This window comes from Dendrobium catenatum, unplaced genomic scaffold (genome assembly GCF_001605985.2).
Source record: "Dendrobium catenatum unplaced genomic scaffold, ASM160598v2 fragScaff_scaffold_621, whole genome shotgun sequence".
Classification (NCBI taxonomy): Eukaryota; Viridiplantae; Streptophyta; class Magnoliopsida; order Asparagales; family Orchidaceae; genus Dendrobium; species Dendrobium catenatum.
Genome location: NW_021319083.1, coordinates 25,737,946 through 25,764,693, shown reverse-complemented (window position 1 = coordinate 25,764,693; position 26,748 = coordinate 25,737,946). Strand labels below are relative to the sequence as shown.

Sequence of the window (26,748 nt, the reverse complement as noted above, 5' to 3'; positions counted from 1 at the left end):
GCGAGCGGAGGCCGGGGACGAATTTTCGGAGCCCACAAAATCCAAGTGTTTCCTATCACAATCATGGTAGTATGGCATAGCATTTTCTAGAAAAGAAAGATAAAACAAGATTTAAGAAAAGTTTAGTCAAAAGATTAATCATGTCTCGGTAAAAGTGTGTCATAGATGTTACAGGCCCATCACTGAAGGCATCTGTTAATTCTCCACAGACACCTTCAAAAAAAACACAACCCTTCATATTATTTCAAGCATCCATGAATCAAGACTGTTGATCAAAGATACAGATAATTACTAAATTTACTAATAAAATGAGATGCAAAATATCGTCTAAAAAAGAATAAATCAGCATCCACTCAATTGCAACCAGTGGTCACTGTTTATTATTGTAAAGGAATGAAAACTTCGTAATTTAGCTTAGGTTTCGACCCCAATGTCTAATTCATCCAAATGGTATACTAATTATTATCTTTTACTTTGCTGGGTAGATTCAACTGGACGAGCTAATCAATATTTACATCCTCAAATAAGGATTAATATTTAAAAAAAAAAGATTAATCAATTATAACATTTTTCCGACCAATTCTTAAAAAAAAAAACATTTCGCTGAAGAGCATTTAAAGAAAAAATTTACAGCCAGAGATTTCAATTGTTAACATAGATAAACAGAAGCTTGAACTATACATAATTAGTATTTTAATGAACTAGAAGCAAGAAATAATGATGGAAATATAAAGAAAAAAGTGATAGAACAATATTATGATAGATGCACACACAATCACATTAAACAGAAGTTGTTCAAATACTATACAAGGCATATTCAAATTAAGGCAAGCCATTCTACCTGCACAGCAATATCACTTGCTTCGATCGCACAAACCTGAGAATGTGAGAAGGGGTTCAGAAGTAAGGATGTGGAACTGCCACGTGAGGTAAAGAAATGGACGAAGTTGTGCCATCCTAAAATCATAATGACTATGAATATTATTAATAAAAAAAGCTTAGCAATAATAATGAAATGTTGTGCCACCCTTAAAACATGCTTCAGATGAGTAAGTCACATAAATACTCCCAAAAAGCGGCTAAGGAGTGCATATCACCAAACAGGCATCAATTACTAATTAAAAAGAGAACTGGCTGAGCTTGAATGCTGTAAAAAGGAGATTACATGGAATATGAGACTGAAATGATGGATCATGGGAAAGAGAAATTAAGGATGCAAATTAGCTCAAATGTTTTATTTTATGCCACATATAGATAGTATTAAGGATTGTTTTGATGCTTCAGTGACACAAGCTAACAAAATATGGTCAGCTAACCAGCATTGCATTTAATGAACGAGAGAGACTAGCAAAGGCTATAAAACAAGTTACAATGAAGGATAGTGAAAAGTGGCCTTTCAAATTAGCAAATATGAGTAAAAATGTTATTCTAAAATGCATGTTGCTCAAATTGCACAAAAACAAGGATAGAGTTACAAGCAAATTCAAATCATGTAAAAAACTCGAGACACATCAATGTAAGTTATAACTAGCCCAACCAACATAAAAGAGAAAGTGCAACATGCATAAGACTCTCAAGACAAATATTCTAAATAGATAGATTAACTTCCTAAAATGGTTTAATTATGAATTATATGATTTGGGTAGCCTTGATGCATCCTATTAAACAGTTCAGTTTACAGGTAAAAAATATGGTCCATTTATCATGTAATGGAACAAATCATCTAGCTTTAATATATTCCTTGCTTAAGGACAGTATGCACCAAAGAATTTTTTAATGCATACTTGATCAACACTAATCATTTTATTGAAGAAAGGTGAGACGTCGACAACAACAACAACATCAAGCCTTTATCCCACTATGAGACTGGCTTAAAGGTGAGACAAAGTGAAAAACTTTATAGTGCACCAACATATAGTGTTGTTTAAATACCGTGTATACAAATGATTTGCATAAATATTTGTTTGACAGCTACATGTCTTCGTTTGAAACAAAATTTAGCAATAAAATAAGGTAAAAAGTTTCAAAAATGGAAATAAATTAAATACCTCAAACTAAAGAAAAAGAAAGAAAATAACATGATTATAATATATAATAATAGTATAATACCATACCAAATGTTTTACTAACGAGTAACGACAATCTTAGATAGGCTTGATTTCATTTAAGTATTTAAGCATTTAATCTACAAAATTATGATACTATCACACATCATTGTGATGAAGGTAGCTTCAACAATTAAATATAAAGGGCGTGTCACAGATTATTGATGTCAAATTCATAAATGATTCATTATTGAATCAGCAAAAAAGGAATATAAATTTTATTGATGAATAATTATGGCCGATATTACCCTTCTAGCACCAGCAAGAGCGCAGAATATAGAAAGAATGCCTGTCCCACAGCCTACATCCATTACAACCTACAAATACACGCACAAAGTTTAAAATTATGGATTGACATAACAATAGACAAAAAAACAACCTAAAGTATTCAACCCAAATTTCCAATTTGCCGCATAAAATTGCAAATGAAAACCCAAAGAAAATTTCTTACTTTCCCTGAAATTAAATTTTGATGTTGCATGATGGCATTCCTGTAAGTTTTCGTCCTTACATGATCCTGAACAGTAATAACAAGTTTAGTCAGTAGCAATTAATTGTACATCATAAAAAAGCAAAATTCAGCAACTAAGACTGAACTAAGTCTGACATAGATAAAAAAATCATGACCAAGACAATAACAACGACAACAACAACAACAACAACGACAACAACAAGCCTTTTATCCCACTAAGTGGGGTTGGCTGCATGAATCCTTTTTTTTCATTGTCCTGTTAAGAATCAAAATCTCATCTAAATCTAATAAAGAAATGTCATTTCTAATATTTTCTAACCAAGTCTTTTTAGGTCTACCTTTACCTTTCTTAACATAAGTCAAATCTAATGCTTCTATTTTCCTAACCGGGACATCGGAAGGCCGCCGTTTTATATGACCAAATCATCTAACGCGACTCTCTCTAATATTATCTTCCATTGGAGCTGCTCCAACCTTTTCACGTATATGCTCATTTCATAACATGTCTCTAATAAGAACAAAACCAAATCCACTTGAGCATCCTCATGTCTGTAACACTTAACTTAATATTATGCTTCTCTTTTAATGGCAAATGTTATCCACCATAAAGCATTGCGGGTCTCACTACCATCTTATAGAATTTTATCTTAAGTTTGATATGGTATTTTCTATCACACAACAAGCCCGATGCATTCCTCCACTTCAACCATCCAACTAGAATTCTACTAATAATATCCCTATCTATTTCACCATCACTCTGACAAAAGACCCGTGATATCTAAAATGTGTACTTTTATTAATGACTTGATTGCCCAAAATCAAAATCCCCCCACTAGATCTATTATTACTTAAATTACACTCAATATATTCAATTTTAGATCTACTCAAACAAAAGCCTTTAGACTCTAAGGTTGACCTCCATAATTCAAGTTTACCTTCAACTCCCTCTCTAGTTATATCAACAAGAATAATATCATCAGCAAAAAGCATACACCAGGGTACAACCTCTTACAAATGTCTAGTGAGAACATCCATAACTAAAGCAAAAAGATATTGATGGGACATCAGTTGGAAAGTCTACCGTCGATGTGGCCGTAGATCAACGGCCACGATTTATCCGATGTACTTTTGATTTTATTATTGTTTTCCTTAGTAATGTATTTTTATTTCAGCATTTTCCCTTTTTAACCCTTGCTTGAGGGAATGAGTCATGTAGCCCCTTGAGGGTATTTGAGTCCTTTTGTTTTGTGTCATTGCATGAGACTATTTAAAGCCTCCATCTTGTTCTTTTGAGGTTAATGAATGATATTAAGAAATTTTCCTGCGTTTGTCTTCTTGATGCTTTTGTGAGAGCTTGAGAAAGAGTTTCAGAGCTTGGTGGAGCCTAGGAGAGGCCACCCGTCGTACCCAACATTCACCACCGGTGGCTCTTGGTTATCATCCTTCCTTCTTTCCCTTCTACCCAACATCCACTGCCGGTCATCCCCCACTTCAAACCACTGCCTCATAACCTCACCCATCCAAGATCAACCTCACCATATCCACAAAACCGAGCCTTCACCATCATCCCGCCGGCCCTCCCCTTAACCACCGGCCTCCCCTTCATCCACCACCATTCCCTCTGTCAATCACCGGCCCCTTTTTGTCTTCCCCACGAATTTTTAAATTTTGAAATTCAAAGTGGAAGTTTCCAAATTTGACCGACGCCAAATTAGGAAAGTTTCAATGATGCTTTCAAATTTCAAATTTAAATTTGCGCGGATTTGAAATTTTCATCATTAATTAGTAGGAGCGGATTAGGAAACGCATAATTCCTTTTCCCCTAACCCCGACTCCCTCTCTCCATGCCACCGGCCTCCTTAGTGGGCCCCTCTCCTTTAATGCTCCATTAAGGGACTTGATTGCATGCTATTTGAAATTCAAAATCAAATTATTTTCCCTCCATTCTTACGCAAATCTGAGAATAATTTCAGATTTGGGAATTAAAACATTTTCACTTCCCCTCAACCTAGTTCCTTCCTAACCCTAGCCTTCCCCCCTCCCTACAAGCCGTCGGCCTCCCTCCCCACCATCAACCTCTCTCTCTCTCCCTCTCTCAATGTGTTCTCTCCTTCGTTTATTTGAGATGTATGATTGATCCGGAGTTTGATTCCGATTTTGCGTACGCGGCTAAGTTTTCGTGGATCTTTTCAAATTGTCGTTCATCGACGTGAGTCCATGCATCAACGAATCCATAGAAAGTCCATTGATCACGTGACATGCGATTTGATCAAACCTTCGAAGGATCAACTATTGGAAGGAACGTTGTGAATCAAGACGTTTCTCCGAGGAGGTGATCTTCTTCCTTGATTCATTTACTTTCGAATTCGACTTACCTCATAGAGAGATTGTTCAAGCAAGAGATTGTGTCTACTAATCGCCATCCACTAGTAATCGTTGGATTGTTACTTCTTTGCTTTTGGATTTCATTGTTAAGCCAAGGTTATGTTGGAAACTACTCCGCATGCAATGCTTTAATTTCCTTAAATGTTTTGATTTCGTTTAGTCTCTTGCGTAGCTTAGCCTTAACGGAAGTAACCACTTATAAGTTTCATTTTGTTGTTTTAGTTGCTAATAACGAAAATCCAAAATTGCTCTTTAACTATTTTGTGCAAGTTTCCTATTTCGCATATAGTCCTGAATCATCTGGTATCAGAGCATGGCTAGCATGCGTTACATGTACTAGAATTCATCCTAGGCTATTGCTTAAGCTTGCATAACTATTTTGGCATGCATACCATCTCGTAAATCAATTTAGATCTTAGTTGTGTTTGCTGTCCAGAAATTTTCTGCACTCATTTAGTGAGTTTTAAGGTTGTCTCTTAAGTATCTAGGTGCTGCCCTCACTATAACAACTTCCCTAGTCACCTAGGATACTTAACGCCTTGTTGTAGTTTGCTGTCTAAACATTTTCTGCATCATTTAGTGACATTCTAGAGAGTTTATCATCGCATTTAGGTGCTGTCCTCTACCTAGTTTCACCCCCAAGTGTCCCCTAGTGTCTAGTCATGGACCCGGAACAACTAGGAAGGACTTTAGACCTCTTGGTAGGTTAGATGAACACCATAAGCCAGCAGTTGAAGGAAAATCAGGCTGACCTAGCAGAGCTTCGTAGGCACACCACTGAGAGGTTTGACACGTTGGTGCGAGCTAGAGAAAACCCGATTCACTACACCCCTTCTAGACCTCCGTCCATGTATGGGGATGACGTCTACCACGATGAGGGACCTCCTCGTGCCCATCATCGCGCTCCCCAATATGGACATAACCACCCTCACGACCCTGATGTACCACACTACCACTCATGAAAAATATCAAAGTGGATGCTCCTACCTTTAATGGCATGCTTGATCCCCAGCTCTTCTTGGACTGGGTCAAAGGTATGGACAGTTTTTTCAAGTGGTACAATATTTCTGATGCGAGGAATGTTACTTTTGTTGAAATGAAACTCACGGGTAGGACTGGGCAATTTTGGTCTAATCTAGAAAGCCTCCATCCTATTTCCCCAGACTGCACATTACTGATTGGATCACTATGAAGCGGGATTGAAACACAAGTATGTACCTCCATCCTATTTCCCCAGACTGCTACACAAGTGGAATAGGCTAACCCAGGGTAGCAAGCCCGTCAAGGATTACATCGCATCCTTTGACGACTACTTCATTAGATGCAAGGGGGAGACCGCTGCTACCCCCGCGCAGATTCTGTCCATGTTTCGTACTGGGTTGCGAGAGGATCTTCGAAATGAGCTGTTTGACCGGAACGTTACTACCCTGGAGAATGCGTATAGTTTTGTTCTAGACCTTGAAGAGAGTCGGTCCCAGCACCCTAGCCGGTCCCACAACGTTAGGCATTCATATAGGCCTTCTGGTAGCTCCACCCGTAACAATCCTACTACAAGACCCACACCTGGGAGCACCAGCCAACCACCCACCGGCCCTCCTGCTCCCCGATCTGATGTTAGACCAAACCTCCCACCCCGGATACCCCTCGGTCCAATCTCGGGACCAAGTGCTTTCGATGCCAGGGGTATGCGCATATCGCTTCTCAATGCTCCAGTCCTTATAAGATTTCTATCGTCGAGGAGATTATTGAGAACGATCTTGAGCCCGAGGGTGATCAGATCCATTAGGTTGAGGATGAAGGAGAATTCTTTGAGGAGGACGATGACACCGCCGCCCTCCATTGCCTTCAGAGACTGGAACCTCTCCCATCTGCGTGGTGAGATGTGCACTTTCACAGCCCACCCCCACTGATGATTGGCGTAGGACCACCATTTTTCATACCTATACGAAAATCAGGGATAAGAACTGCAAAGTCATCGTGGATAGTGGTAGTTGCATCAATTTTCTATCCTCCAGCATGGTATCCAAGTTAGGACTTGCTCCGGTTCCTCACCCCAGTCCATATAAGGTAGCTTGGATCAATTCCACTGCCTTGGAGGTGAAGGAACGAAGTCTCGTGCCTATCTCCTTTGCCTCTTACAAGGAGAATGTATGGTGCAATATTTTGATTATGGATGTTGGACAGATTCTGTTAGGTCGACCTTGGAATTTTGATAATGATGTCCACATCTATGGGCGCTCGAACACCTGCGTGTTCGAACATGCGGGTCAAAAGATCAAGCTTTTACCATCGCATCCCCGGGGCAAGGATGACACCAAACCCTCCCCGAATAACCCCAAGGGACTGAATTTGGTTACTGCTGAGGTTTTGGACTCTGAGGACACCCACGGCGCTCCACTTTATGCACTTGTTGGTCGTGAGATTCCCACTGAGTCTGACATGCCCATCCCTGATGAAGTTCGACCTATTTTAGAGCAGTTTGCTGATATATTCCCTGATGATCTCCCAGATATATTACTTCCACTTACGGATATTCTGCATGCCATAGACCTTGTTCCTGGAGCCTCACTCCCGAACCTGCCCCATTATCGCATGAATCCTACTGAGCACGCTGAGCTCAAGAAGCAGGTAGAAGAGTTACTACAGCCAGGTTTCATCAAGTCTTAGTCCCTGTGCAGTACCAGCTCTTCTTACCCCTAAGAAGGATGGAACTTGGCGGATGTGTGTTGATAGCTATGCTATTAACAAGATCACTATAAAGTACCGTTTTCCGATCCCGAGGTTAGATGACATGCTAAATAAGATGTCGGGTGCCACTTTGTTTTCAAAGATAGATCTGAAGAGTGGATACCACCAGATCCGGATCCGACCCGGGGATGAGTAGAAAACCGTGTTCAAAATAAAAGATGGTCTTTATGAGTGGTTAGTCATGCCCTTTGGATTAAGTAATGCCCCTAATACTTTTATGAGGGTTATGACTTAGGTGTTGCGCCCCGTTTTGGGTAAGTTTGTTGTCGTCTACTTTGATGACATACTTATCTATAGCCATTCAGTTGATCAGTACCTGGACCACCTTAGACAGGTTTGTGATGTCTTGAGGAAAGAGCAGTTTTATGCCAATCCTAAGAAATGTAGTTTTCCTCGTAGACCGAGTAATCTTTCTAGGTTTTGGTTTTATCGTGTCTACACAAGGGGTTTCTGCCGACCCCGAGAAGGTTAAAGCAATTGTTGACTGGCCCGTTCCTCAGAACATCCGAGAAGTTCATAGCTTCCACGGGTTAGCTACTTTCTATAGGAGATTTATCCGGAATTTCAACACCATTGTATCTCCTATCACTGATTGTCTTAAGAAGGGTGATTTCCATTGGACCCCGGCTGCCACCAGAGCATTCGAAGAAAATAAGAAACGAATTGTGGAGGCCCCAGTGATGAGACTTCCTGAATTCTCTAAGGTCTTCGAAGTAACCTGCGACGCTTTGGGGGTTGGAATGGGAGGAGTCCTCTCCCAAGAAGGTCACCCTATAGCAAATTTTAGCGAGAAACTGAATGATATTAGGCAGCGTTACTCCACTTATGACAAGGAATTCTACGCCATGATCCAGTCCCTTCGCTACTGGCGACACTACTTGCTCCCGCAAGAGTTCGTCATCTTTTCGGATCACGAGGCTTTGAGATTCATTAATTCTCAAAAGAAACTGAATACCCGACATGGTCGTTGGGTAGAATTTCTTCAAGAGTGCACTTACACTCTTAGGCACAAGGCAGGGGTCGAGAATAAAGCTGCTGACGCTCTTAGCAGACGAATGATGACTACTTTTGAGATGAGAGCGCAAGTCGTGGGTTTTGATCAGATGAGGATGGATTATCTTGGGTGCCCAGACTTCAGAGAGATTTACTCTTCGCTGTCCACAGGCAGCACACGCCTCTTGGACGATTTCCTATTGGAGGATGGTTACCTTTTCAAAGCCCAAAAGATTTGTATCCTAGCACCTCCCTTAGGGAATTCCTTGTGTGGGAGCTTCACGCTGGAGGCCTCGCTGGACATTTTGGGAGAGATAAGACGATTGAGGCCGTTGAGTACCGTTTCTTTTGGCCGAGCCTGAAAAGAGATGTTGGTAGGAATGATGCCATATGCGTAATCGTAGATCGTTTTTAGGCCTGCCAAAAACACTGCGAAGGAATGATGCCATATGCGTAATCGTAGATTGTTTTTCCAAGATGGCTCATTTTCTCCCCTGTTGTAAAACACATCTAATGCCTCTCACATCGCCAAGCTGTATTTTAATGAGGACGTCCGCTTGCATGGTTTGCCCAAAAACATTGTAACGGATCGAGATATGAAGTTCACGAGCTATTTTTGGAAGACCCTGTAGATGAAGATGGGTACCAAGCTGCATTTTTCCACTGCCTTTCACCCACAGACTGATGGTCAGACAGAGGTAGTTAACAGGAGTTTGGGAAATCTGTTGCGTTCTTTGGTTGGGGATAATATTAGAGATTGGGACACTATCCTACCAACTGTTGAGTTTGCGTACAATAATTCTGTCAATCGAACCACGGGTTTAAGTCCTTCTAAGATTGTATATGGGTTTAAGCCTAGACAACCTTTAGCTTTGATTCCTATGAGTTCTAGGTATAGGATTTCCGAGTCAGCATCTGCATTTGTGTCTCATCTGCATGAACTGCATAAGGAAATTACACAAAACATTAAAAAGAGCAACAAAGATTACAAGTTATATGATGATTTAAAATGACAATTTAAAACTTTTAAGGTGGGTGACTCCGTGATGGTGCGGATCCGTCCAGAACGGTTCCCACAAGGAACCGTTAAGAAGCTACATGCCAAGAGTGCTGGGCCATTCAAAATATTAAAGAAAATCAATGACAATGCATATATAGTATACCTCCCATAGGATTTCAATATTAACTCGACTTTTAACATTGAAGATCCAGTTGCTTACGAAGGCCCTGATTTCAATCCACCCAACCCACTCTTGCAACAGCCCGACATAACCCCACTATTGAAAAACCCAAATTTGCCTCCCCTTCCTACCATTCCCAAATTACCCGTGGCTGATAAAGTGAACACAATTTTACGTGATGGCATTATCTCTACAAAGGAAGGTAGAAGAAGAAGGTACTTGATCACGTGGAGAAGAAAACCTGAATCGGAGGACACGTAGATAGATCGTGAGGAGCTGCAGCGGATAGACCGAGATGCTTTGGAGCTTTACGAGAGAGACTCTTACTCGACGGAGTCGAGTTTTCTCCCACCCTGGGAGAATGATGGGCACATCAGTTGGAAAGTCTACCGTCGACGTGGTCGTAGATCAACGGCCACGATTTTTCCTATGTACTTTTGATTTTATTATTGTTTTCCTTAGTGATGTATTTTTATTTCAGCATTTTCCCTTTTTTACCCTTGCTTGAGGGAGTGAGTCATGTAGCCCCTTGAGGGTATTTGAGTCCTTTTGTTTTGTGTCATTGTATGAGGTTATTTAAAGCCTCCATCTAGTTCTTTTGAGGTTAACGAATGATATTAAGAAATTTTCCTGCGTTTATCTTCTTGAAGCTTTTGTGAGAGCTTGAGAGAGAGTTTCAGAGCTTGGTGGAGCCTAAGAGAGGCCACCCGTCGTACCCAAAAGTCACCACCGGTGGCACTTGGTTATCCTCCTTCCTTCTTTCCCTTCTACCCAACGTCCACGTCGATCATCCCCTACTTCCAACCACCGCCTCATAACCTCACCCATCCAAGATCAACCTCACCATATCCACAAAACCGAGCCTTCACCATCATCCCGCCGACCCTCCCATTAGCTGTCGGCCTTCCCTTCATCCACCACCATTCCCTCCGTCAATCACCGACCCCTTTTTGTCTTCCCCACGAATTTTCAAATTTTGAAATTCAAAGTGGAAGTTTCCAAATTTGCCCGACGCTAAATTAGCGGAGTTTTAATGAGGCTTTCAAATTTCAAATTTGAGCGGATTTGAAATTTTCATCATTAATTAGTCTGAGCGGATTAGGAAAACCCCCGCTCCCTCTCTCCATGCCGCTGGCCCCCTTAGTGGGCCCCTCTCCTTTAATGCTCCATTAAGGGACTTCATTGCATGCTATTTGAAATTCAAAATCAAATTATTTTCCCTCCATTCTTACTCAAATCTGAGAATAATTTCAGATTTGAGAATTAAAACAATTTCTATTCCACCCAACCTAACTCCTCCCTAACTCTAGCCGTTTTCCCCCTTACAAGCCGCCGGCCTCCCTCCCCACCGTCCACCCCCTCTCCCTCTCTCAATGTGTTTTCTTCTTCGTTTATCCAAGATGTATGATCGATCCGGAGATTGATTCCGGTTTGCACACGACGGCTAAGATTTCGTGGATCCTCTCTAATTGCTGTTCGACGACGTGAATTCATGCATAGACGGATCCATAGAAAGTCCGTTGATCACGAGATATGCGATTTGATTAAGCCTTGAATGATCAATCATTGGAAGGTACGTGGTGAATCAAGACGTCTCTCCGAGAAGGTGATCTTCTTCCTCGGCTCATTTACTTTCCAATTCTACTTACCTCATAGAGAGATTGTTCAAGCAAGAGATTGTGTCTACTAATCGTCATCCACTAGTAATCGTAGAATTGTTACTTCTTTGCTTTTGGATTTCATTGTTAAACCAAGGTTATGTTGGAAACTACTTCGCATGCAATGCTTTAATTTCCTTAAATGTTTTGATTTTGTTTAGTCTCTTGCGTAGCTTAGCCTAAACGGAAGAAACCACTTATTAGTTTCATTTTGTTGTTTTAGTTGTTAATAACGAAAATCCAAAATTGCTCTTTAACTATTTTGTACAAGTTTCCAATTTCGCATATAGTCCTGCATCAGATATTGGCTTAAGGCCGATCCTTGAAGTAATCTAACTGAAATAGAAAAATACTTAGGGGCTGTTTGGTTGCCTGAAAAAGAAATGCAGTGTAAAGTAAATGCAATGTAAAGTAAATACTTTGAGAACTATTTCTCTTGTTTGGTTAGGTAGATCCAGAGTAAAGTAAAAGTGATTTTCTTTTAATAATTTGAAAGAAATCATGGAAACTAATGCAACCATCTGTTAGTATTTTCATCAAAACCTCTCACATCGCCATTTTCAATTTTAAATATTTTATGTTACATTCATAAGACTCGAATTGAAGGCTTCTTAGGCTTTGTTTGAGATAAAATATTACTTTCTAAAGCTGTTTTTTAAAACATTTTTTTTTTTCAAAAAATCTTTATTACTAAAAAACTGATTTATAAAGAAATACAAAAAATGTCCCAAACAAAAGCTTAATTGATAGCCAAAACTATTAATATGAATAAATTACATTACTTTCAAAAACACTTCTTTTTTAGCAATGTGTCTCTATCAAACGAATGTCTAATGACATGATCTTCGAATTGGATCCTATAGAAGAGATTCTATCATCTAGAATCCAAATTCGAATGCCATGTGATTTTCAAATATTATATAGTTACACAGAGACAAGAAAATAACAATAAATCCAAAATTAAAGAAAAAAATTCGCCACGATCAACCAAATCATTTGAACTTTCATAGCTTACAGATAAAATGTAATCAATGCAGAAGATCATAATGCAATATCCTAAGCAAATCACTGAAATAAAATGCAACAAAATTTCAAAACGAAAAGCTGCAATTGAAGCTTGTTCATATCGCATTAGAGTATGATTTACGTGAATAAATCCATATTGCCTTACAAATTAAGCTGAAGTTCATAATAGTTCAGACATGCATAAGAGTAGAAAAAGATTAGCAAATTTTACGGCAATAATTGAAGTGAGATGTAAACAACAATAATGAAAATGGAGTTCGATTGGAAAAGAATCACACCATTTTTTGGTTACACTACATTTTGGAGTGAAAAATGAGATTTTCGGTTCGAGATGCCCTTATAACAACGTCGAACAAAAAAGAAAATACACATGGAATAGTCAACTACATGCATGAGATTCTTGCAAGGTCATTCTCTAGATAGCCAACACACATGAATTATTTATGCATTAACTAGCTTGGCATTCAATATAGGATTCTTCTTCTAAAGGTTTCCCTTCTACAAGGCAAATACTCAGCAACTAAATGGTAATGATTTCGAGCAATAAACCTAAGATCTATATCTACGCGCTAGATAATAACAACTTGCAAACAAATAATATTCATTGTAGGTTTTTACTCTCATAGATTAAATGATCAAACAAAAATCGAAACCAAAAAAAAAATGAAGTCAAGAATCACTATAAATCCAGAGTTCTCATACTAAAAAGTACCAAATGGCTAATTCTTATCTTAAGATGCTACTAGAACAAAACAAAATGTTAAGGAAAAGATGCTTTGTTCTGATATAAAGGTTTGCAAAATTCACATGAGATGGATCAGCAATCACCAAGAACGTACATCTAGTGCATAAATCTAGTGAAATGACAAAGTAAACATGGCCTAAAATGAGTAGAACATAAAAATATGATAAATGACTCCAATCATTACCGTAGTGGATCTAGGTCTTGTTGGTTGTTGTGGTGCCTGAGAAGCTATATAATGAAAGATCTCAAATATCCTTGTCTGTCCATAAATTGCAGCCTTCTGCCAATAGAGGAAAACCATGTCACCCGCCCTGGCCTTCAAATCTAGTAAGTTTCGATCAATCCCCGTCTCATGACTAGCCACATATGGCAGCAAGAAAGTTTCGTATACATAAGTAGAAGCTCTACTCAAAACCACAAACATAATTTTGATTATGATAAATGTGAGTTGCATATAGATGCTCTCTCTTCAACAAGTGTGTAGTTTTTTCATTGTTGAAACACTGTTAAAGAATAATACATCTGAGGATGAATAAACGCCCCTCAGTAAATAGTGCTACAAATGCTACATTGCCATATGACTTTGAAACGCCTACAATCCAATGAAGAACAAACGCCTACCTAGCTGCTAAAAAAGTTGATCATATGAAGCTCTTTCTAGCATCAATGTTAATCAGAAAGTTGTGCTATTAGTAGTGTGATGACTTTCAGAATTAACAGACCATCAAATAAGATGGTGCTGGTCTCATTTAGCTGTGTTAAAGGATGTCTCCAAATTACTAACTATTATGGGTTCTGGCTCTATGTGAGAACCCAATCATCTAGTACAAGTTGTGAGTAACCAGGGTTTCCAGTATGACATTAATTTATTGATCCTCACTCTTTTAATTTGTTAATTTTAATTATGGCCTAAGAGTATCAATCATCAAGTTTGTGATTATGACACTGGAGCGCTTTATGCATATGCACCATTTAGGCTTCGTTTGGGATGGCTTTTTTATTGCTTCTGAAAACGGAGTTTTAGTACAAAATTAAAAAATTTGTACTACAACTTCGTTTTAAAAAGCAATAAAAAAGCCGTCCCAAACGAAGCCTTAATCTTACTACGGTGGATGATATCATTGCATAGCTGCAGTACAATCAAGTTGGTTTAGCCAAAAGACTAATCTTTAATAGACCAAAAGCAGTCGAACCAGATCAGTTATCAAGCTTTTTATGGCATATATTTATTGATGGTTCAATTCTCTAATACTTTTATGGATTAATTTTATTATTTTTTATAAAACAAATATTATAACAATATAATGTAGGAGAACGATAAAGATAAATACCAAGAAAAATTGCTTGATAACTTAAGGAAACATTTGTTTGATAAGTAATAATTATCAAATGTTATTTCCCAAAGGACATAAAATTGCTTGAAACCAGAAGAGTTAAATGAATAAACTTTTGAATGATCAGAAGGTCAGTAAAATTAGCTAATAAAAGATTAAGCACTGAATCTAAACAGAAGATTAAAGCTTCTATTCTGAAGTTTTATAAAGTAAACACTTTTAACAGGATAAATATGAGACAAGTATATTTGTTAATGAAGCGAGGCTATCTAGCTAGAACAAAATTAAGAAAGGAACGAAGTATTAAAAAAGCTATATGTGGATACATTCACAATCGCAAATCAGCTGCAGGTATCAAAATTGTCCAGTAGAGTTACCACAATCACGCAGTCGACACTTCTCCTGAAAGGTCCCCATCAACGTTAGTAAGCAACGGCGTTGATGAAGGAGATGCATGAAGCTTTGCTTCATCCCAATATTTTTAAATATGAAGATCATAGAAATTAAGCCCTTTTATGAACTTGCCTGAGAAAGTGTCGAATCAAGCCTGATAGAAAGGCAAAACAGAGAGGGAAAAGCGAACGTACGAACCTTGCAGATCGCCATAAAATCATGATCGGATTCCCGCAAAGGCGATGTAGATCATGATCTTAAATACCGGCGGCTTCAAAGGCCAGTTTGTAGACGAAGAAAATGACCGGGGATAAGAGGAGGAAAGCGGCGCGAAAGAGGCTTTCGGCCTTTGCCGCGAGGAGGAAGAAGGAAAGGAACTACGCGAGACGAGGAGGGTGCCGTCGAGGTCGGAGGCGACGTCGTGAGCATCGCGGCTGCAAGGTCGCAGTCGGCGATGGATGGGAAGGGGTTGTGTACGCTTGTTATAGCGTATCTGCTCTTCGTTTTGGGTTGCAAAAGTTGCGAATCCGCCACCGGCCCGTAAAACGGCTTCTTGCTAGTCGCTATGGCGCTTATTGCGCTCGGCACCGGTGGCATAAAGCCCTGCATCTCATCCTTCGGCGCTAACCAGTTCGACGAGGCCGACCCCATCGAAGCCAGCAAGAAATTCTTCTTCTTTGCGCCAGAGAATTTCTAACCCGCTCAAATTGAGCGGGTTTCGAAGTGGCGCAAATAGCCTCCAGTAATACACCGCTAATACATCCGAGGATTTTCTTATGTTCTGCTCAAAATCAACCAAACGGTATAATTTAAGAAATACATGTAATTAAAATACTTTACACTCCTAATTCTGCATACCAAACAGCCCCTTAGTCAAACCACCTTGTGTTTGAACACAAACAGCTTCTGCATACATATCCTTAATGATTTGAATATAAGCATTATTAACCCCTTTCTTAGAACTCTCCATAGCACTTCTTGGAACTTTATCATATGCTTTCTTTAAATCAATAGAAATCATATGTAGATCCTCCTTATTCTCTCTATACTTCTCCATCAAACCTCTCAATAAATGTATAGCTTCCACAGAAAACCTACTTGGCATGAATCCAAATTGATTTTGAGAAATATTAGTGTCACGTCGCAACCTATGCTCTATAACTCTCTCCCATAATTTTAAAGTATGACACATTAACTTAATTCCTCTATAATTCGCACAATCTTGTGCATCACCATTATTCTTAAAAACAGGAATCAACGCACTTATTCTCCACTCATCTGGCCTCATTTTAGTCTTCAAAATAATATTAGAAAAATTTAGAAAACTAAAAAATTCCTTCATCTCCTAAACATTTTCACACTTCTGTTTTAATATCACCATGTTCAACAGTTTTTTCACAGTTCATTTTCTTTAAAGCCTCTTTAACTTCAATTTTACTAATACGCTAATTTTTTTTTTTTTCATTTAGGATGCTAAGGTCAATAAAGTCAATTGCATTCTCATAATTTTCATTGAAAAGTTTAGCAAAATATCTTATCCACCTTTGTTGAATATCCTCTTCTAATAAAAATACTTTTTTATCTTCATCCTTAATACACTTCACTTAAACTAAATCCTTACTACTCCTATCTCTTTGTTTAGTTAACTTATACATATATCTTTCGCACTCCTTATAATCTAATATATTATAAAACTCATTAAAAGCTAAAATTTTTGCAATATAATTACTATTAATATAAAAAAGTTACAGATATATACACATAACTGCATTCACTATACTACCCAAATTACAAGCTTATTACATGAATAAGGTAGGAGATACATAATACTTGGAGTTTGCATCCTGCTATTGGAGGCTCAGTTTTATCGTGTTGGGGATTTTGATTTAAATAAGTTATTGTTTACTAATGCAGTGGACCCAGGTTGGGCCATCAAATTTCATTGCCTTATGTGTTATTAAATTAAACCATTTGGTTGGGATCTAGTAATTATAGACAAAGAGTGTGGCTCCAATGGTTGAAAATGAATCTAGAGTAGTAGATTCCCAACTTTGCTCCCCAGTTTGAGGGTTTATATATTGCATGAGTTGTCAAAAAGCTTATGCTCGAAGTGAAGTGATGCCTGATATGGAAACTTGCCTATAAGAAAGAGTATAATAATATATTCTAGGGTAAGTTAAACATACTTGGAACTACAACTTATCAAATCTAACATAAGGAGTTGAATTCATCATACACTAATGCAAGTTTGAATAAAGTGCTAAGTCATTAAGCCTAAATTAAGTATAGCAACATTACTATATCAAACTACAATTTACTTGGCATTTTACATTTTCCCTATTTCCAGCATTCACAGAAAGAACATACCAAGAACTTTAATGTGCACTGCCATACTATCACCTTGACAATAAAGCATATTAAAGACAAACTTGAACTCAAGCATACATTTAACCAATCTCTACATAAAAAAAAGCTATTAAAAAAAGATCATAATGTATAAAAGCATGTCTCCACCACCATATAAATCCTTTAATCTATGTCAACATATAAAGGAACAGCTACAAAACTTCTAACATTCAAAAACTTTTGTCTAGGTAGGATACATTGTTGCATAACAATTTCAAGATGATATTTAAGACTTAATATGTTTACATAAGGAAGTTGACAAAATTTCTCACAAACAAAATCTAAGGCTGCCCAATGGCCAAGAAAAAGAAAATAAAATAAAATAAATTTTAATCATCATTAATTATTTAAAAAAAAAAAACATTGCATTGCTCAAATAAGATGAAATTTAACCAAATACATTCAATTTGATTGATAGCATTCTTATCCAAACAGCAATACCATTTAGACAACATTAAGCCAAACAACAACTTCACCAAAGGTAAGGATAGGACGCAAAAACAAAGTTTTCTCTGCATATTACAATCAACTTAAAAGCTTAGACACTTTATCCATACTATAAATGATTATAAAATCTCACTTTAAACGGCATTTTATTATTCCCTTTCGCAAAGATCATCACCTAATGGCAACATCAAAGAAAAAAATTGGTGTGGAGGGATAAAGTGAGAGATCACCTTGATCATTTCCTCATGGATGCCGATTTGGGAATAGGACTGGAAGTAGGCGTCATCGAGCTCTTCCCACTTGGTAGAAGATGCCAACTCGGTTGGCGACTGGCGCGCCTGAGATGAGGAAGAGTACGAAGAAATGTTATCATACAAAATCTGAAAGGAGCCGTGGCGACCACCAGCGCCCCTCCGCCGATACCGTGGCTCCCTTTCCGGTCCCTGCGGTGCGTATCCATTGCCAAGGTAGCCTGAGAAACCCGAATGCATCGTAGGTACAAGGAAGGACAACGAGATGGATTGTCTTCTACCGCAGGAAACCGACCAGGAAAAGAATAACGAGGGTTTTTGGGTTTTTGCAAAGCGTAGAGCGGGCGAGGGTTTTGGTGCGAATGGATGTGTAATATTTTGAATAAATTTAATAAGAAGCCATATGATGGAACATTATGATAATAAATATGAAAATATAAATATATTGATAAATTTATTATTGCAAAGATATTATTTAAAAAAAATAATTTCACTTATAAATTTGTTATTATTAATGTAATCAAAATATTTGGAATAAAAAAATTCTTTGTAAATTTAATAAATCAATATGCATTTAATATTATTTAAAATGAGTTATTTTTATATAATAGCAATCAAAATGAGTTATTTCTCTATTTAATAAACAAAATATAAAATTTAACTCAAATAATATTTATTTTTAAAAATATTAATCATCTATAATTAGTGCATAATTTTTTACTAATTATTTATAAATAATATTTAATATGTTAGAAATGATGAGCTACTTTCACTTTTCATTATAGTTTACAATTTAGATTTGTTGAAAATATATCAATTATTAAGATGAGTGAAATAATATAACATTTTACTAAGACTTCATTTGAGATGGCTTTCTTTCTTATTGAGAACTAATAATAAAGCCGTCCTAAATGAAGCCTACGATTTCGTTTAGTACAAATAAGTTGAAAGAGAAGAAATGAAAAAGAAATTGAAATGAAAATTATCTTCACTCACTTATTTGGTTGAGAGTAATTTGATGAAAAATATTTTTTATTTCTTATTTCACTGACGAAATATTGAGTTTTTATTTCTAAAGAGAACACTTGTGAGTTAGAACAATAATTGAATATTATTTTTCATAAGAATTTGGTGGATACAAAGCTTTCATAATCATTAATACATTATTATATAATTTTATTAGAAAGCTTTCAAGTGAATTTCCAAGTACCTATTAACATTAATCTTGGCAATAAAATGTAGATATCAAACAAAAAAACATACGAGGATGACATAGGAGAGTGATCTATCAATATGATGGACCCAATAGAGGCACCTGAGTGGCACACCAAAGGGTATGGATCGACAAATCACCCCAAACCACACATGAGGAGATAGTTTGGGATGATGACTAGCACTTTTATTATTGATTCAATTTTTATGTTTGTAAAGTCGATCAAATAAAAAAATTTATAATAACTTCTTCAAAAATTAAATCAATAAAACCAATGAATTATTTATTTCACGTGTCAAATTGTGGAAGATCAAAGAAAAAATATTCGGTTCAGACTCCCAACAAAGTTCTATGCCCGGACTCGAATAAAATGCCTCCACGTGATAGCCTGATGACCCGATTACCAACTCGATCAAAACTTTATATTTAGCACGGGCTTTCCAACTTACCGTGCGACCCGTCGATCTGACCCACACCACACAAAAATTGAAAAGAACGATGCCAAAATCTAGGATTTGTGATTTTGGCAGACTATTTTTGCCACTTGAGGCATGATTTCTCCTCAGAAGAGAGCTGAGAAAGAAAAAGAGAGGAAGAGGTTATGAAGATGGAAACTGGTTTGGAGGGCATCAAATCCTGCAAGGAGATGGAAGGAGTTATGCTCTTCCAGATTCATATGATAATGAGGCAGGTTGGGTGAGGAGGCTCTAGGAACGAGATCTATGACATGTTGGATATCCCTCAAAAGAGGAAGTTGGTTGGGCAGGTCTTCAGGGAACACTTGCAAAAGTCTCGAGGAGTTGGACTTCTTCCGAGATAGATTCTTCTATTTGCACAGTTGCTTCCTGGGATACTAATTCAAATATGGGTGATCCTTGAACCAGTTCAACGTTGACTTCTTTTATAGTTAAGAGATTTAAGCCTCTATTGGGTTTAATGAGAGTGAGCTTAACTTCCTCTTTAGACGATTTGGGTTGGGAAGATAAAAGTTTGATCTTCTTACACTCCCATAAATATGGACATCGTTGTCAAATAACCATGGGTGGCCAAGGATAATTTGACCCACATCCATAGTTAAAATGTTGCACCAAATCTGCTCCTTGTATCCTACAATTTCTATGGGAATAAGACTTCTATCCTTAATATCTAAGGCAGTTGAATTGATCCAGGGGGGGGGGGGGGTGTCATTTTCAGGTTAAGTTTGGAAATCATAGTACAAGAGACAACGTTAATACAACTTCCACTGTCAATAACAACCTTGCAGTTCTTATCACCAATCTTGGTGAAGGTGTGGAAGATAGAAGTTATGTGTCAGTCATCACTCGGTTTATGCTATAATAAAGCACACCCAACAACTTGAAGTTCTATGCGATCCATCTTATGCAGACAGTGGATTATAGCGGTGTCCTCGTCATAAAACGAATCTTCATTATCTTCAATGTGATGAACTAACTCAATGTTAGGTTCTTCCTCGTCATCGATAACTTCCTCAATTATGGTGACTTTATAAGGGCTAGAACATTATGAGACAATGTGTTCGTATCCATGACACCTAAAATACTTTATTCCAGAACTGACGTGCAATGGGTCGACCATTTATATAGGACTAGAAAGTTTATTTTGAGGCTGGCTAGAGGAAGTTTTGAAAGGAGGTGAACTAGAGTCTTGGTTCTTAGAATGAGTCCTAGACTCTCTAAAACTTTTTTAAGAGAATGGGAGTTCTTATACTCACACATCTAAAATCCTTCACTCACTTCTTTGGACAACTAAAATTTAAAACATTTCATCATCATCCCTTTTATGTTCCCAATACCAAATCTTATTTAATTGAAATCCACTAAAAATCCCATCTTTCAAACAAGTGGATAAATAATATAAGGATACGATCCCTTGTTCTTCCAAAACAAAGAAAAAATTCTATAAGATGGCGATGAGACCTACAATGCTTTATGGTGCAAAATGTTTGAAATTAAAAGAATGACATAAAATTAAGTAAAGTGTTGTAGACATTACAGGAAAATGCCCTATTACCATCGGAATTTTCCGGCAGACAAATATACGCCGTAAATTGCAGCGCAGCTACCGACGGAAATGTTTGCCTGAAACTTTCTGGAGGCCTGGCCGCCACTACATTACCGGTGGCTAATACGCTAGTTATGCGCCGGTTTTATAACTTAACGACGCATAGTCAGGCGATAATTACCGGAGGATATACCGGCGTATTTGGCGTCGGCTTAACTAAAACACGACGAAATAATACCGGCGAAAGTTCTGCTGGTTAACGTTTCGTCGGATATTCTGCCGTAAAAATACCGGTAATTAGCTAATGTCGGGCGAACCCCTAGAGCTGCCTTCTCATTTCTCTGTTTTTGCTTTGTTCGAATACGCTCCTCTGACTTCGTTCCTCCTCCGTTCCTCCCCTTCGACGTTGTTCGATTTCGCTCCTTCGATCGATCCACCATTCCATTTCGCTCATCCGACACTGTTCGACTTCGCTGTTCAACTTCACTCCTTTGACGTTGTTCGACTTTGCTCCTTCGTCGCGGTATGACATGCTCCTTCGACGGTGTTCGACTTCGCTCCTTCGTCGCCGTTCGAATAGCTCCTTGGTCGTTGTTCGACTTCGCTCCTTCAAAGCCATTCGACTTCGCTCCTCCGACTTGCTCCTTCAGGTAACTTTCTCCCTTTTGCTTATACTCACACATCTAAAATCCTTCACTTCTTTGAATAACTAAGATTTAAAACATTTCATCATCCCTTTTATGTTCCCAATACCAAATCTTATTTAATTGAAATCCACTTAAAATCCCAATCTTTCAAACAAGTGGATAAATAATATAAGGAAATGATCCCTTGTTCTTCCAAAACAAAGAAAAAATTCTATAAGATGGCGGTGAGACCTAAAATGCTTTTATGGTGCAAAATCTTTGAAATTAAAATTATGGCATAAAATTAAAGTGTTGTAGACACTACAGGAAAATGCCCTATTACCGTCGGAAATTTTCAGCGGAAAAATATACGCCGGAAATTGCGGCGCAACTACCGGCGGAAATGTTCGCCGGAAACTTTCCAGCGACATGGCCGCCACTACGTTACCGACGGCTAATACGCTAGTTATGCACCGATTTTATAACTTAACCGGCGCATAGTCCGATGATAATTACCAGCGGATATACCGGCATATTTGGCGTCGGCTTAACTAAAACACGACGAAATAATACCGGCGAAAGTTCCGCCGATTTACGTTCCGTCGGATATTCCACCGGAAAAACGCCGGTAATTAGCTAATATTTGGCGAGCCCCTAGGGCTGCCTTCTCATTTCTCTGTTTGTGCTTTGTTCGAATCCGCTCCTTCGACTTCGCTCCTTCGATCGATACACCGTTCCATTTCGCTCCTTCGACACTGTTCGACTTCACTCCTTCGATGCTGTTCGACTTCACTCCTTTGTCGTGGTTCAACGTGCTCCTTCGACGGTGTTCGACTTGCTCCTTGGTCACTGTTCGACTTCGCTCCTTCAAAGCCGTTCTACTTCGCTCCAATGACTTGCTCCTTCAGGTAACTTTCTCCCTTTCGCATTGTTTGACTTCGCTACTTCGACGACCAAGCTTCCACATTAACACTTACTCGTTTGCTATATAGGTAACTTGTTCGACTTCGCTCCTTTGACGACCTTCCCTTCATATTGGATCTTCAGTTACGACATTTTAACGAGAGCTCGCTTGTTGTGCAAGTAACTTTCTTTCTCTTATAAACGAAATGAGCATATACGTGAAAATGTTGGAGTAGCTCCAGTGGAAGATAAGATTAGAGAGAGTCACCTTAGATGGTTTGGTCACATTAAATGAAGGCCTTCCGATGACCCCGGTTAGGAAAGTTGAGTTATTAGATTTGACTTATGTTAAAAAAGGTAGAAGTAGACTTAAAAAGATCCTTGGTTAGAAAATATTAGAAATGATCTTTCTTTATTAGATTTAAATGAGAATTTGATTTTTAACCGGACACAATGGCGAAAAAGGACTAATGTAGCCGACCCCACGTAGTGGGGCAAAGGCTTGATGTTGTTGTCGTTGTTGATGTGTTGAAATTAGCTAGTGACAAGCACAATATGTGGGAATTAGCTAGTGACATGCATAATTATGATCTCAGATGGGGTGATCCTGGTAGTTTGGTAAAGATAGTGAGATCTTAGAGGGAAGAAAAGATGAGGGAATTGAGATTTGAGTACAAAAGATTTTTGAAATCCCTCTTTTTAAATAGAACAACTAGATCATACAAAATGATCGCGTTCAATCAATTTGTTCAATCCAATTCATTCAATAGGTTTGTCTTATCATATAGTATGATTAAAATTATGCTAGTTGATTAGAGAGATGTCCATCCCGAGGCGAGATCTCAGTTGGTTGTCACCCTTTTCATTGACGAAATTTGGCATTTTCAATTAAATGCATAACTTAAAACTATTGAAGCGTCATAGCAACATTAGTTCCAATAAATGTTACCACATTATCTAATATATCCAAATTATATGTAGGTCATATTAAGGATATCAGAACTCAACGAAGTTGGATGTATAATTGATTGACGCAAGGACGAAAGACATTAACGAATGAGTTCATTAGAGAGGTGAATATTTTTATTCTGACAGCTTCTCAACTACCCAGTTTCATCTCAGATGTAAAGTTTCGTTGCCCATGTTCTAAACATAAAAATCATGTGCACTTAAGCCTAGATGACATAACTGTTGATCTATATCATCGAGGCATCATGCCAAAATATTAATATTGGACTTCACATGGTGAATATGAACCACATTTTGATTCTCGATGCTGCCCATCGACAAGTGCTACAATAGATGAGGAAGAATATATCATACCTAATCTTGAGGACTTATATCATGATGCAAGTGGAGAATAATTTGAAAAATATACAGAAGAGTCACCTAATAAAGAAGCACAAAATTTTTATGATTTGTTGCATGTTTCCCAAAAATCAATATGGAATGGGTGCACCACTAACTCAGAGCTAACCGTTACTGTTAAGATGTTAAGTATCAAGCCAAAATATAATGTCCCCCATGATTGTTTTAATCAATTCATTGGACTGCTAAAAGAAACCAATCCAACAGATAACATAATTCCTACAGATTTATATCGGACTAAGAAGTTGGTTTCCAAGCTTGGTTTAACATACATAAAGATAGATTGTTGTGTCAATGGATGCATGTTATTTTATAAAGATTTTCAATCAGATATTGCATGTCATTATTGCAACGCACCAAGATTTAAACCAAAATCTATCACGAAAAGAAAGCTAAAGGAAGTACCAGCCAGCAGGTTATTTTACTTACCCATAATTCCAAGACTGCAACGGTTATATGCATCAATGAGATCTGCTGAACATATGAGAGGGCATTAAGAACATATCTCACAAGAAGGTTTTATTAGACATCCATCAGAAGCAGATGACTGGAAACACTTTGATTGTACAATAAGTTTGTGCAGATGGTTTCAATGCATTTAATCAGTCTGTTTCATCTTACTCATGCTGGCCCGTCATACTCACACCATACAATCTTCCACCAGAGTTGTGCATGACTACACCTTATATGTTTCTAACACTTATCATTCCAGGGCCACATAATCCAAAAGCAAAGATCAATGTATTCTTACAACCATTAATTGATGATTTAAAATTATTATCGGAAGAGGGAATAAGTATATATGACATCTCCACCAAACAGAACTTCATTATGATGGCAACATTACTTTGAACAATTGGTGATTTTCTCGCGTACGGTATACTCTAAGGTTGGAACACTTCTGAAAAATTAGATTGTCCACTTTGTATGGAATATACGAAGTCATTCACTTTAAAGCACGGAGGGAAGAACACTTGGTTCGACTGTCATCGGATGTTCTTACCTACAGATCATCCTTTCAGGCGAAATAAGGATAATTTTGTCAAAAATAAAATGGTTATGTCGCTGCCTCCGAGATTTACTAGTGAAGAAATATTTAAAAGAGTAAGATTAATGCCCACAATAGTGGATTCTCCAACATTAGTAAGATTTTTGTTGGCTGCCACAACATAATGATAAAATCAAAAAGAATTTTGATAAGCATGGCTCTACTTCTAAGAAGAATCGGATGATAGTGAAATTCATGAAATAAGACCAGCTGAGATTCTTTGCCTATTATATTGCACATCATGTAGCACCCAGAACCCAAAAAATAATACATTCCAAAAAGTTGAAAAGAATTAGGAATGACTAAGAAGAAGAATACGAGTATGATAGCTCAAATTATAATGGAAGTCATGAAATCAGACAACTGCTAAAGCTTCCAAAATCATTACCAGAGGAAACATAAAAATACTACAAAGCAGAAGTGCAGTTGATGGCTACATTCTCTACACTTCTGTCATCATCATCATTGCCTCATAATTTTTTATAGTACAAGATACAATATCACATTACAAGATGTGATATTACACCTTCCTCGGGTCACTAGTGAACTATTGATAATTGCAAATCATCGGGTTATAACGAAGAATAAAATATTACAGGCTGCAAACAATCATGCCTTGGCATAAATGCCCAAAAATCTTGAAATCATACAGCTACAAAAATGGTGACGCAGCACATCATTGGTGGGTTTTCTTCCTCTATCATAACTATCTCATAAAAAGACATACTAATTTTTCGTTTGAGAAAGCTTTCTTATGGTTTTCTGAAGTAACTTTCGAGTACAAAAATTTTGTTACGTTTATAGAACTAGTCTTGGTATCTCTCATGTAAATAAGCCCAGTTAGCAACGTTCAATGAGACTAAAAATATGAAATTTACCTGCAGCTCACTCATTTAGATTTAGCCTCATAATGCAATTTCCTTATTCCCTTCTCATCAAGAAAGACTACAAGATCTCACCAACATCCATAAAAATTATAATGAAGACAAAGGCCCCCATGCTTACATACGTGATAGAGTATTATCTATTTTAGAAGAGCAGCGGCTCTTATGAAGAGAGACAATTCGACTATTATCCATTTTACAAGAACTTTAATCCTCACAAATCTTAAAAAATAGGTAAATAATATTTCTTTTTCGCTTAATTCCTACAACCAAATCATGGCCAAAGGAGAGGCAATCCCAAAAGGAGATGAGAACAAGAAGAAAAAAACAAGAATAAGAAAGAAAATAGATTGTGGAATCCATGAAATAAGAAAAGTGGAGAAGCTTTACATATTATATTGTAAATTATGCAGTACCCCATAACCCAAAAGGACTACATTTCTAAAAGGAAAGAAGAATTAGGGACCAATACACGAACAACAAGAGGGCTCAGATGATTGTGGAATTTTTTTTTTTTTTTTTTTTTTTTTTTTTTCTACT

At 37.6% G+C, this 26,748-nt stretch overlaps 1 long non-coding RNA gene across 1 annotated transcript; it reads right to left on the bottom strand.

The window, feature by feature from the left end:
- Positions 1–2,192: 2,192 nt before the first annotated feature.
- Positions 2,193–18,257, bottom strand: LOC110109682. Its single transcript, XR_003700774.1, has 3 exons — positions 18,124–18,257; positions 2,557–2,622; positions 2,193–2,422 (listed from the first exon to the last, which is right to left on the bottom strand). It is a non-coding gene; the product is annotated as an uncharacterized LOC110109682 (long non-coding RNA).
- Between the last annotated feature and the right edge of the window lie 8,491 nt (positions 18,258–26,748).